Here is a 12,221-nt window from a genome sequence, read left to right as displayed (position 1 = left end):
TCTTATTTCTTCTGTGGATTTGAGTTATTGTATACTGTTTTTTTTGTTACAATCTCAATATCAAGATTCCCTTTAAGCTCAGCTAGCATGACTCAGTGGTTGAGCATTGGCTATGAACCAGGAGGTCATGTTTTGATTCCTGGTCAGGGCACATTCCTGGGTTGTGGGCCTGATCTCCAGGAGGCAGCCAGTCATTGATTCTTTCTCATCACTGATGTTTCTAGCTCGCTCTCTCCCTCTCCCTTTCTCTCTAAAATTAAAGTGTAAAAGATTCCCTTTAATATTTCTTGTAGGGGAAGGTCTGCTAGTGAAAAATTATCTGGTTTTTAAGATTTTTTAACAAATTCCTTTGTTTTGTTAATTAACACATCTTAACTTTTTTCTTCTAATTTTGAAGGATAGTCTTGCTGGATATAGAACCCTTTATTGGATGGTGATCGTTCCAGCACTTTCAGTTTTTTATCCTACTACCTTCTGGCTTCTGTGATCTTTGATGAGCAGTCAGATATTAATCTTATGTACATAATGATTCACTTCTCCCTTATTAGTTTCTTTCTTTTTGCTTACAACTTGACTGTTGTGTGTCTAGGTGTAGCTCTCTGTGTTTATCCTGCTTGGAATGCATTCATCTTTCTGTATGTACAGATAATGTTTTAAATGAAATTTGACATATTTTGTGACCATTGTTTCTTCAAGTATTCTTTCTGTCCCTTTTTCTTTCCTCTCTTTTTGGGAATTCCATTATGAATATTTTGATACTCATTATGAATAGTCTGAGGTTCTGTTCATTTTTCTTTATTCTTTAGACTTTCTGTCCCTCAAATTGAATAATTTCAATTGTTCTATTATAAAGTTTCTGATTCTTTCTTTTTGCCAATTCAAATCTGCTGTGGAGCCCCTCCAGTAATTTTTTTTCATTTAAGTTATTAATTATACTTTCCAACTATAGGATTTCCATTTTGTTCTTTTTCAATAATTTTTATCACTCTCTTGATATTCTATATTTGGTGAGACATCATTCTCATATTTTAATTCTTCAGTTTTCTTTTATTCTTAACATATTCATAGTCATTGACTTAAAACATTTATTTTATAAGACCAATATTTGGTCTTTCTCAGGGACACTTTTTATTGTATTTTATCCCTGAAAATGGGTCATACTTTCCTGTTTCTTCCTTTCTTTTCTTTTTTTTTTAAATATATTTTATTGATTTTTTACAGAGAGGAAAGGAGTGAGGTAGAGAGCTAGAAATGTCGATGAGAGAGAAACATCGACCAGCTGTTTCATGCCCTTAACCGGAATCGAACCCGGGACCTTTCAGTCCACAGACCGATGCTCTACCGCTGAGCCAAACCAGTTTCAGCTATATGTATTCTAATTTTGTGTTGAAAACTGTATTTCAAATAATATGGCAACTCCAGAAATCAGATTCCACCACCAACCACCAAAGGTTTATTGTTGTTGATGTTTTTTGTTGTTCTTCTTCTTCCTAATGCTGTTTGTCTATTTTCTAAACTGATTATGTAAAATCTATTTTCTTTATCATGAGCAGCCACTTGAGTATCTGCTCAATTTGCTTTAGTAGTCAGCTAATGATGGAGCAGAAATTCCTTAAATACTTTGAAACAATGTCTCACACCCTTTGCTGAAAGGCTCTGTGTATACTGACCCAGGTCTTCTATGTTCTGATAGGCAGTTTAAAACTCTAGCTAAGCCTTTCTTCCTGCTTGTGTAAAGTTCCAATGTCAGCCAGAGGTGATAGATTAGGGCCTTTCAAGTCTTTGAGGAGCATATACACAAACCTGTACATGAATATGGGCTTTTTAGCTTCTAAAAAATAAGTCAAAGCTTTTCAAACCCTCTATGGATATCCCCTTGCTCAATTATTCCTTTTAAATTTTTTAGTCAACCTCTTGTTAACTCCAATTCATGTATCCACTTCTGGCAACTGTGATGTTAAACAACTCCCACTGATTGTTTTTAACAAATGCCCTACTGCTGTTTACCTGAATGAACTCTGAGTCATTAGAATTCATTAGGTGAAATAAAATCAAACTCTGAGAATGGAGCTTTACAGAGAGCTGCCAGACAGTTCACACAGCTATACTTTTCTGAGACTTTAAAGAGCTCTGCACTTATCTGTTCTCTCCAGCAGTTTTCAGCTTTCAAAGGTCTTATGGAGCTAGAAAGGAACAATGGGATAAGTTTAAAGGCTACAACGTTCAATGTTCTTATCAAGCTCGATTATTTTTTCTTGAATAAACTTCTTGGATGGTTTTGAGAGGTTAATTTCCAGATTTCTAAAGTGGTTTGACAATGTTTGCCTCACTCAATAAACTTTTGTTCTTACTGATCTTTTAGAGAAGAGGATTTATAGAATGTTCTCACTCCAAAATTCTAGAAGTGGTTCCAAGGTAAGTAGTATTTTAAAAATTAATTCAAAAAGCTCATGATGAACAAAATTATCATAATTTTAAATTAAGAAATGATCATGGGAGTCTGACAAAAGAAGAAAAATCAAATACTAACATCTTTTTAGAATTTGATATTTTGTTCATCATAGATTTTTGCATTAATTTTCATTTTTTTAACCTAATTAAAATATTATTTCTAATTATTGCTCAATTTTTTGGTGTCCTCTTAAATTTTGTGCTGAGGCAAGTGCCTGACAAGCCTCTCTCTAGTCTTAACCCTGGAAGATGATGATTTTTGACCACATCTCTCCCTTTTTTTTACTCTCCAAACTAACATACTAGTTTTAACTCCCGTTTATATTCCACTACAGTATTTTGAATTGTCAAAATGATAATCTTAAAATCTAGCAGAAAAATTTTAGTGCGCAGTTTGGGAGTAGAGAACTAAGTAGTCATATTAAACTACTCTCTTAAAACTGCTAGTAGAGGCAAATTAGCTCACTCAATATAAAACTCAGTACCAGCGACCAATTAAAGTAATATAGCATGGTTTAGGTGTGTGGGATTTTTTAAAGAATAAATGCCAGAGTCTTTAGAAAATTAAATATAATGCATGGCATATATTCCATACAAACTTCCTAAGATATTATACAACATGAATAGAATATGCTTAGAAATATCAATTTCAATCAAAATTATTCTGTTGTATGATCTCATTCCTTAAATTGGCTTCCCTTGAAAATTAACTTATAGGAATAAAAGAAATAGAGACAAAAATGCTTGGCATAATATGTATCAAAATTTCCAACCCAAGAAGACAATTGTGTGTAGAGAAAGACTGCCTGTCTTGAAAGTTATTTTGAGTAATTTCAAACAGTTAGCAGAAAGGCAATTAATTATAGATGATTTAAGATTACTTCCCTATACTGTCATTTAAGAGATAATGTTCATATTAAGTTTTTAGATTACTACTTTGCAATAACAGTCTGGTGAAGTATGAAAATTTAACTTCCCTATTAAGTGTTCAGTATTTGTTTCTGCTATTTTAGTGCCTTTTTTCATAATCTGTGGCTCTATATCCCATGCTCTTTTCCACTACATTTTTGTAAAGCATTTTAAAATAACTATATCAATGTTAGCCTATTTCTGGATGAATTTACTTGCCTTATCATAGTCTTTATGGAATAAAGCACTATGTTGGCTTTTCATTTCTGCAGGTGAGTCAAAGTTCCCAAAGTCTATATCAACTTGTCATTAATACTAACTTAGCCCTAATCACATACACTGCTGATGTACCTTTAATGACTGTGCACACAGTATTTTGTTTTTCTAAGGGAATTGAACCTACTGGTTCAATGGATATGTAGGTAAACAAAGGAAGGCAAAACTAATAATAGAAGTCTTGAGGGGTCAAACAGTTTATCCTCTCTGGGAACAGGGAAGTACATCTGCCTGAAAGATAATAATCAAGCACATTTTAAAAGTCCCTCCACAGTTTGGCTTAACAATCTCTTCTATCTAATCTACACTCTAGTAATAAAACATGAAATAGAAATAAGATTAAGAAACCTAAATAATTATTTTCTGCAGATGATATAATTGTCTACCTAGAAAATTCAAGAGAAATAACCACAGAAAAGTTAGAAATGATAACTTGAAAAGTACCTGGTTATACAACTAAATCTTAAAATTAATAGCTTTCTATCTATTAATTATTGGTTATGTATATGCTACCGTACAGACTGAATATCTGTTCCCCCTTAAATTCATATGCTGAAAACTTAATGCCCAAGGTAATGGTATCAGGAGGTGGGGGTCTTTGGGAAGTTATCAGGTCATGAGGTCAGAGCCCTCAGAAATGGGATTAGGGCCTTTATATGAGAGGCATCAAACAGCTTGCTTGTCCCTTCCATCAAATGAGGACATAGCAACAAGACGTCATCTATGAACCTGAAAGCAGGCCCTTACCAAACACAAAATCAGCTAATGCTGTGATCCTGGACTTCCCAGGCTCCAGAACTATGAGAATAAGTTTCATTGTTTATAATCATCCCAGTCTGTCATATTTGTTATATCAGCCTGAACAGACTAAGACAATACAACATGATCATTATGTATAATATAGATAACCAATTGACTATATAATGATAACCAAGGACTAAGACAATATAACCAATATATATAACATATATATTCTATCTAATGAAAGAGTAATATGCAAATTGACCATCACTCCAAGACATAAGATGACCACCACAAGATGACCTTCAGGGGAGGGCAGTTGTGGGTAGTTAGGAGTGACCGGGCTGGCAGAGGAGAGCAGTTGGGGGAGACTAGGTAAGCAGGGGAGGGAAGTTTAGGGGGGGTGGGAACCAGGCCTGCAAGTGGAGGGCAGTTGGATGGGAACCAGACCTGCAAGTGGGGGGCAGTTGGAGGGGGACCAGAACTGCAAGTGGGGGGCAGTTGGATGGGAACCAGACCTGCAAGTGGGGGGCAGTTGGAGGGGGACCAGACCTGCAAGTGGAGGTCAATTGGGAGAGACCCAGGCCAGCAGGAAGAGCAGTTAGAGGTAACCAGGCCAGCAGAGGAGGGCAGTTTGGAAAGACCAGGCCAGCAGGGGAGGGCAGTTAGGGGTTACTGGGACAGCAGGAGAAGCCAGTAGAGGCAATTGGGCTGGCTGAAAAGCAGATAGACGTCAATCAGGCTGGCAGGGGAGTAGTTAGGGAGTGATAAGGCTGGCAGGCAGAAGCTATTGGTGGCAATCAGGCAGATACAGATGAGTGGTTGGGAGCCAGCAGTCCTAGATTATGAGAGGGATGTCCATCCACCCCTTTAGGCCTGATCCTGGTGGTTGGACATCCCTCAAGGAGTCCCAGATTGGAGAGGGTGCTGGCTGGGGTGAGGAACATATATATATGAATAACCAATTAGAAGATGACCCATTCACAAAAGCTAAAGATTCACAATAACCTTAAATCCCTCATTTTCTACACATCTAGGGCATGAGAGAAGCTTGCAAATGCAATGACAAGTGCATAGAAGAGGCAAGACTATCCATTTCCTAATATGCTACATTCCTGCTGTGTCTTATTTGGCTGCTATTAGGCTCCTTCCTGCCAGCAAATAATACAAAAAACCTGTGTCTACATGAAAGATTCCTCCTTTGACTTGTGAAGAATAAACAATGGTTATATGCTAATGGCTTGGAAAGTCAACAGCTGTCCATCTATCCTGTCCCATACCTATGTCTCCTATTCATCCCAGAAGGTTAGGCCTTTCTACCAACAGACAGATCCTGGCTGGTGCTCCCCACTGGCTTCTCACCTTTCCCCTGAGGGATCTGTGACAGCCTGCTGCCAGGCCCATGTGTGTGTTTTCTGGTGTTTAAATGTAGGGCAGCCACCTGGGCATAGAAGAGCCAATGAGCAATTTCCCCTCCTCAAACCCTAACTAACCCCAGAAACCTTCAGGCCATGGGGTTCTCTCTGCTTCAGTTTCACCTAAAAGGATGCTATAAGTTCTCGACATTTTTATATTCTCCAAAGAGGAGTCATGTAGTTTTCACTGTCAAAATCCTTTATTCTTCACAGTTCTATTTGCCCAAGGAGATTTCAGGGAATCCATCCTTAAATGGAACTTTCCTGGTGTACCCTTTCCTATAAGCCAAGGGAAACCATCAATGAAAACCCACTACCTCCTCCTAGTTTATGTAGCAGTCTAGACTGAATTCCAGACGCCCTGAGAGGCCCTTGTTGTACCTGGCCCAAGCGATAACATAAGGCCTCCTGAGCCGCATGTCCATTTGCTGACACAGCCTCAGGTTGCTGGAGAGCAGGGTCCAGGGATAGAATTACAAAGGTAGGCTGCTGTGGAAAGCACTGGTCACTAGCATGTGATTCTCCACAAGTGCCTGCAGCACCAGGCCTCCCTACTCTTCTCTTGAGTGCCCTCAGAGCTCTGGTCTGAAATTCCTGCACTTGTTGACCCTAATGAGTACAATGCTCTTCCCTAGGTGTCCATATGGCTCACTCTGCAATCCCCTTCAGGGCTCTGCTCAGCAGTCCCCCAAGGAGGCCTTCCCTGGACACCCTATATAACACAACAATTCCCCGCCCTACACTCCTTTTCTCCCAGCTCTGATTTACTTTTCTCCATGCACTATCCCTCCTGACCTATTAAATATTTTACTTCAGTTTATCCATTAGATCAGCGTTTTTCAACCGCTGTTCCGGGGCACACTAGTGTGCCGCGAGATGTTGCCTGGTGTGCCGTAGGTGCAGACAAGACAAGAATTTTATAATTTTTCACTATTTTGTTTACTTAATATTTCATAATAAAGTAATTATAAAATACTTTCTTTGTGTTTATTTGATTCCTATTCAAGAGGATTACTTTATATATAGTCAATATAGGCACAGAGTTAAATTTTTTAACATTTTCTAATGGTGGTGTGCCTCGTGATTTTTTTCATGAAACAAGTGTGCCTTTGCCCAAAAAAGGTTGAAAAACACTGCATTAGATTGTAAGTTCCTCTGTTTTGTCTACTGCTCTATAATATCTAATGTCTAGAATAGCGCCTGGCACACACATTCCAAGTATTTGTTGGATGTTGTTAAAAACAAAGCTGGATGTTAACTAAAAACAGTAAAGACAAGTGGTATTCAGAATGTACTCCATCAGGGGAAAGAACTAAAGTATAGAACTGAGCTCAACTTCAATCTGTAGAGGTGAATGGGCATCTTAAAGGAAGAATGAAGGAATAAGGAGGTTACAAGTGGGGCTCAAACAGAGTCAAGGAAATGGAAAATTACAAAGGACTGGTAGGGTGGTCGGTCACTGTCAGTGTGATTAGGCTCTCTGAGTGTGCTAACTGGCATTTGTCAAAGTTATGCCCCTAATCTTCTACAGAGATGGGAGACAGGCCATGACTATATTTCAAAAGAAAGGCTGTCAGGTCCTTGAGAAAGACACTTCTGAGTTGTAGGAGACATGTATACATTTTAAAAGGGAAGAGAAAGGATTAAAATTCTAAATTATTCTAATAAATGCTTAATAAAAGGGGGGGGCTATCATCAGATATTGGCTGGAACAAAGGGTAAATTCTTTTAGCAGTCTTGAGATTTTCCAAACAGGAACTCAATGGGGCTTGGATCATCCCAGGGGCATGGTCATAGGCTGTTAGAAGCTCTGTAGGAGCTTTTTCAAGTCTCTTATTGTTGAGGTGGAAAGGGCTGTTATGAAAGTTGCAGTTCTCATAGGCCAAGGTTGAGGCCTAATCAAGAAGAGAGCTCAGAGGGACCTGACTAACGTGTGATCAAAGAGAGAGTCTCTGTGGATGGATGGATGGATGGGGTATAAATGTTGGTAGAAAGTGGTCAAGATAATAAGATCTGAAGACAGCCAAATTCATATGTCAGTAGAAATCATTTCAGAGCAAAAAAGAAAATCCTCCACTCCTCAACAACTCCTTCTCAAACATTCCTGTGGTGAACAGAATATGGCTCTAATTTACTCATCAAAGCTGCTAATGGGAACAAATCCATTGTTCAACCCATTCCTGCCCAACCTGCATTTGTTTTCTGCAGGATAATTTCCAGACCTGAGTTTGCTCACTGTTTAAAATTCTTGTTAGAGACAGATGCCAAGGAGGTTACAGAAAGATCTCCTGTGGAGCTAATGCTACCTGTTCCTATTAACCTTTTATTAATGAAGCATCTTTGGGTAATTTTGTCTTCCTTTCCCCTTGGCAGCCCACCTCTGAGATGTGGAAGGGCTTTAACCCACTTTCCTCCCTTCCCCATGCTGTCTCAGTTCTTCTCCACCTCCAGCTTTACGCTCAGATCAAAAAAGCCCTGTTTCTGTGGAGATGGTTCTCCAGGTAAATACCTGATCTCTGTATCTCCACACAGCCCTCGGTGATAGCAATCTGCATTTTCTCCTGAGACCAGCTACAATACTGGCTAGAATTACTTTTCTTTTCATAAGACTACAGACAGTAAAATAAGAAAAAGCATTTTTATAAGTTAATATTTGAATGTAATTTGAAGGCAGGGTGGATTTGGGGTTCCAGGAGCCTTCCTATATAATAAAGAGGTAATATACAAATTGATCCTCACATCATCATAAGATGGTCGCCCCATGTCGTCACAAGATGGCTGCCTCCACATCATCACAAGAGGGTCACCCCCATGTTGTCACAAGATGGCTGGCAGGGGAGGGTAATTGAGGGCAATCAGGTCTGCAGGGGAGGGCAGTTGGGGAAGACCAGGCCTGCAGGGGAGCAGTTAGATGTCAATCAGGCTGTCAGGGGAGTGGTTAGGGGATGATCAGGCTGGCAGGCAGAAGCATTTAGGAGCCAGCAGTCCCAGATTGTGAGAGGGAAGTCCAACTGACACTTTAGATCTGATCTCGGGGTAGTTGGACATCCCCTAAGGGGTCCAAGACTGGGGAGGGTGCAGGCTGGGCTGAGGGACACCCCCTCCAGTGTACAAATTTCGTGCACCAGGCCTCTAGTATGTTTATATAATGGGAGGTGAGTGAGGTGCTGAGAGTATCTTCCTCATTTAAAAAAGAATCCAAAGTTACAGACACAAACTTAGGTATGACCGTGTGAGCATGTTGCTAGTAGCCTGCTCAGGGGCTTGGAAATAGCCTGGGTGAGGGGTCCTGAAACTTAAGATTCATTAGCTTTCCAGTCAATTCACCTCCACTAGGCAATATAAAAGACTGGAGAGGTTTATACCGCAGCACTAAAATCCGTAGAAACTCACTAAGTATAACAGTCTTATATCAGTTGTTTATACTATTCTTATCTCTCTTTCACAAACCTCCATCCCTGCTATTCCCTCTAACTTGACTGCAACACTCATTATGAATTTGCGGGCTGAGCTGGGTTTGTCTCCTCCTCCCCTATCTAGGCTCTCACAATCTGATACTGGTCAGTTATGTAATAGCCAAAAGAGAGAGTTTAATGGAATACAAAGCATGGTCAGAGTTCTTACATAAGCCTTATAAACCATCCATAAGATTTGCTCCCAGACTGGGGTACATGGAATTACATAAGGTAGATGAAAAACACTGATGCAGCAGCCAGGTTTATTTCTGACCTCAGATACAATCAAGCATTCTGCACTTAGTTTACTAGTATACAATAATAAGTTTTGAATTAGATGCAAATAATAATCTTTAATTCGACTTGCTTATCTTATCATGTTAACATAAAGGAATCTCTTGACACTGCTACTCAACTTCCCTGTAACCTCTGCACAAAGAAATGTTCCCTTAAAATGCCCCTCTGTGTTCTACATGAAATTATGGGTCCCTAATAAACATCAACCATTCTTGGTTTTTTATAAAATCAAAAAAGATACTTAGACAAAATAAAAAATGTGTACATGCTATAATTCTTCAACACATCTTTCCAATACCAGTTTTCTTTCCCCACATTTCTAACCACTTATTTTTTACTTTCCTTAAACCACTGTAGCCACACCTGGGACTACAAAGTGACAAATTAAAAAAAAATAAAACAACAACAGTGCAATACAATGGGTCTCACCCCTGGCTGCACATTAGAATCTCCAGCAGAGCTTTTAACATTACAAATGCCACAGCATCACTCAAAAGTAATTAGAATGAAATATTGGGGTGGCACACAAATAGGGGATGCCTAGACATTAGTATATCTGATGCTTTCTACCTTCTCTTCTTCGTACCTGAAAAAATAAATTAACTACAAATATGAGAGGAGAAATTTTTGTGGGGGAGATATTTAATAACTGGCAGCTCATAATTACTGTTTCCATCAGATATAAAAATAGTATCATTCTATAGTTTGAAAGCTATCAAGGATATCTGTGAAATCCTTTTTATTACTATCATAATAAAAAAATTTTCACCAACTTCCTTTAGCCTTTACAAAACCTATTTTATTGTCCAGTGTTTTTGCAATTCTACCTAATAAGTTCAAAGCAAAGGCCCTATATTGTCTTAATGGATGTCTCACGCTAAGACCCTGCTTATCCTCAAGTAAAGTTTTGGTTTAAAACAGAAATGACGGTTCTCATTTATCATCAACCTCTCACACCTATAACTTTAACAATGAGCAAATATGTTTTAAAGCCCTTACATAACAGAGTACAGGCGCCTTTGGTGTCCTGCCAAGAGTACTTCTTTCCGTGTTTGTATTTAAAATAGACTGGTAGTAACATCACTTGTGTGCCTGAAATTCCTTCTGTGCACGGGCTCCGAATGAAAAAAAAAAATGGATGTAGCAACCTGCTTTGCTGTTTTGCCATTATGAACCTCAAAGGAAATAAGACATTCTGACTAAATTAAAGCGAAGACACGGAACAAATTATCCAAAGCTGAGGGTAGGCAGTGACTCGGTTTAACTAAACTTACCATCCTTTCCAAGACGGAGAATGTTTAACCTGGCAGCATGCAAGGTGCCTGATGAGCTGCAAACCCGGCCCTGGCCCGGCGGGGGATGTGGCAGGCCGGAGTGAGCATCCCGGTGACAGAAAGGCAAACCAAAGCCGCCGCCAGACTGGGCTGCAGTCACTCCCCAGCTCCGCACCTGCCTGCCCGCAGGTCCGGGAGGCAGGACCGAGCCCGCCGCTCTGTCCTCGCGCGGAGGGATGCGCTCACCTGGGTGGGGCAAAGCCACGAAAAATGTCCAAGAAGCCACCGCTGCCTCAATGAGATCCTGTCCCCGGACGGGCTCCGGCACGCTGCCCCCTCCTGAGCCTGCTCATCCAGCTGGTTTTCTGTTTAAGGACAGGTCTGGACCCACTGACCGGCCGAGGACGTCCGCAAAGGGGGCGACAAAGTTGCCAGGAGAAGCGGTAGAAGTGGCGCAGGTGGAGCCGCCCCCGCACCTGGGAATGGCTCCCCGCCGCCCCCGCGCCGCCCGGCCCTCACTCCCCGCGCCGCCCCGCCCCGGCCCACCCCTCCGGCCCCGGGCAGCGGGGGTCGCACGCGGGGGCGCCACCGGACTGGGGTGCTGTCCGCCCGCCGCGCACGGCCCCTCCAGCGGCGCAGACAAAGGGAAGCCGCGGGAGGTAACGGCGAAGCCGGATCCCCGAGCGCGTCGCGCAGCCCGCGCTGCCAGGAGGTGCGATCCGCGGTGACAGCCGCCAGCGGCGAGTGCGGCCCCGGGAGAGGGTGACGCGGGCGGCAGAGGCGCGCCCCTCGCGGCCGCGGGGAGATGCACACGCCGGGCCCCGGGCGCCTCCTCCGGGCCCCCGCGGTCAGCGCGGCCCGCAGCCCCGGCCGGTGCCCGCAGCGCCCCCTGCCGCCCGCTCCGGCTCAGGGCGGGCCGTGCGCGCTGCGTGGGGGTGGCCACAGCGGTCCCAGGGGGTCCCCATGACCCCGAGGGAAGGAAGAAGACAGAGGGCGGAGGCTACAGGGTAGGGATATGCGAGGAGTGGATCTGCTGTTTTCCTCTTAAAACAGAAGAGGGAGCCCCAGGGAATCAAGAGCAGCTGGAGGGGTTGGGGTTCATCCTTGGGAAGAATTTGAAGGGCGGGAAGATTCCGGATTCACAAGGAGCCCAGAGTTGATCTCTTGAAATGTTTGCAGAAAGGCTAGCGTTTCTTTCTAGAATGGGGTTTATGTAAGTGCCTGGCACTGTCTGGGGGGTTCTGAGAGCCCTGACTGCTGTGATGAGATAATAGATTAATGGCCTCGCGAAGACCCTTCAGGACTCTTTGGCCTCCTTGGCGTGCACCGTGCACCAAGGAGGTTTCCAGGCACGCTGTTCCCTCCGGTCCCCTCAGCAGTGGAGTAAACATTTGCCATTATAG

The 12,221-nt window shown here is 42.1% G+C and overlaps 1 protein-coding gene across 4 annotated transcripts in view; it reads right to left on the bottom strand.

The window, feature by feature from the left end:
* The window catches only part of MTUS2 (microtubule associated scaffold protein 2), a 467,760-nt gene extending 456,083 nt beyond the window's left edge, over nucleotides 1-11,677 (bottom strand). The window contains exon 1 of one of the 4 annotated variants that reach the window (XM_045588480.1): nucleotides 11,065-11,677. The gene's annotated coding sequence lies outside the window, so the exon portion shown is untranslated. The remainder of the gene's footprint in view (nucleotides 1-11,064) is intronic. The other 3 variants (XM_045588479.1, XM_045588478.1, XM_045588481.1) reach the window with 3 other exon arrangements.
* Between the last annotated feature and the right edge of the window lie 544 nt (nucleotides 11,678-12,221).

The sequence above is a fragment of the Pipistrellus kuhlii genome, unplaced genomic scaffold (genome assembly GCF_014108245.1).
Source record: "Pipistrellus kuhlii isolate mPipKuh1 unplaced genomic scaffold, mPipKuh1.p scaffold_m20_p_3, whole genome shotgun sequence".
Lineage (NCBI taxonomy): Eukaryota > Metazoa > Chordata > Mammalia > Chiroptera > Vespertilionidae > Pipistrellus > Pipistrellus kuhlii.
Note: the sequence above shows the minus strand (reverse complement) of the source record. Positions and strands in the feature narration are given on the sequence as shown.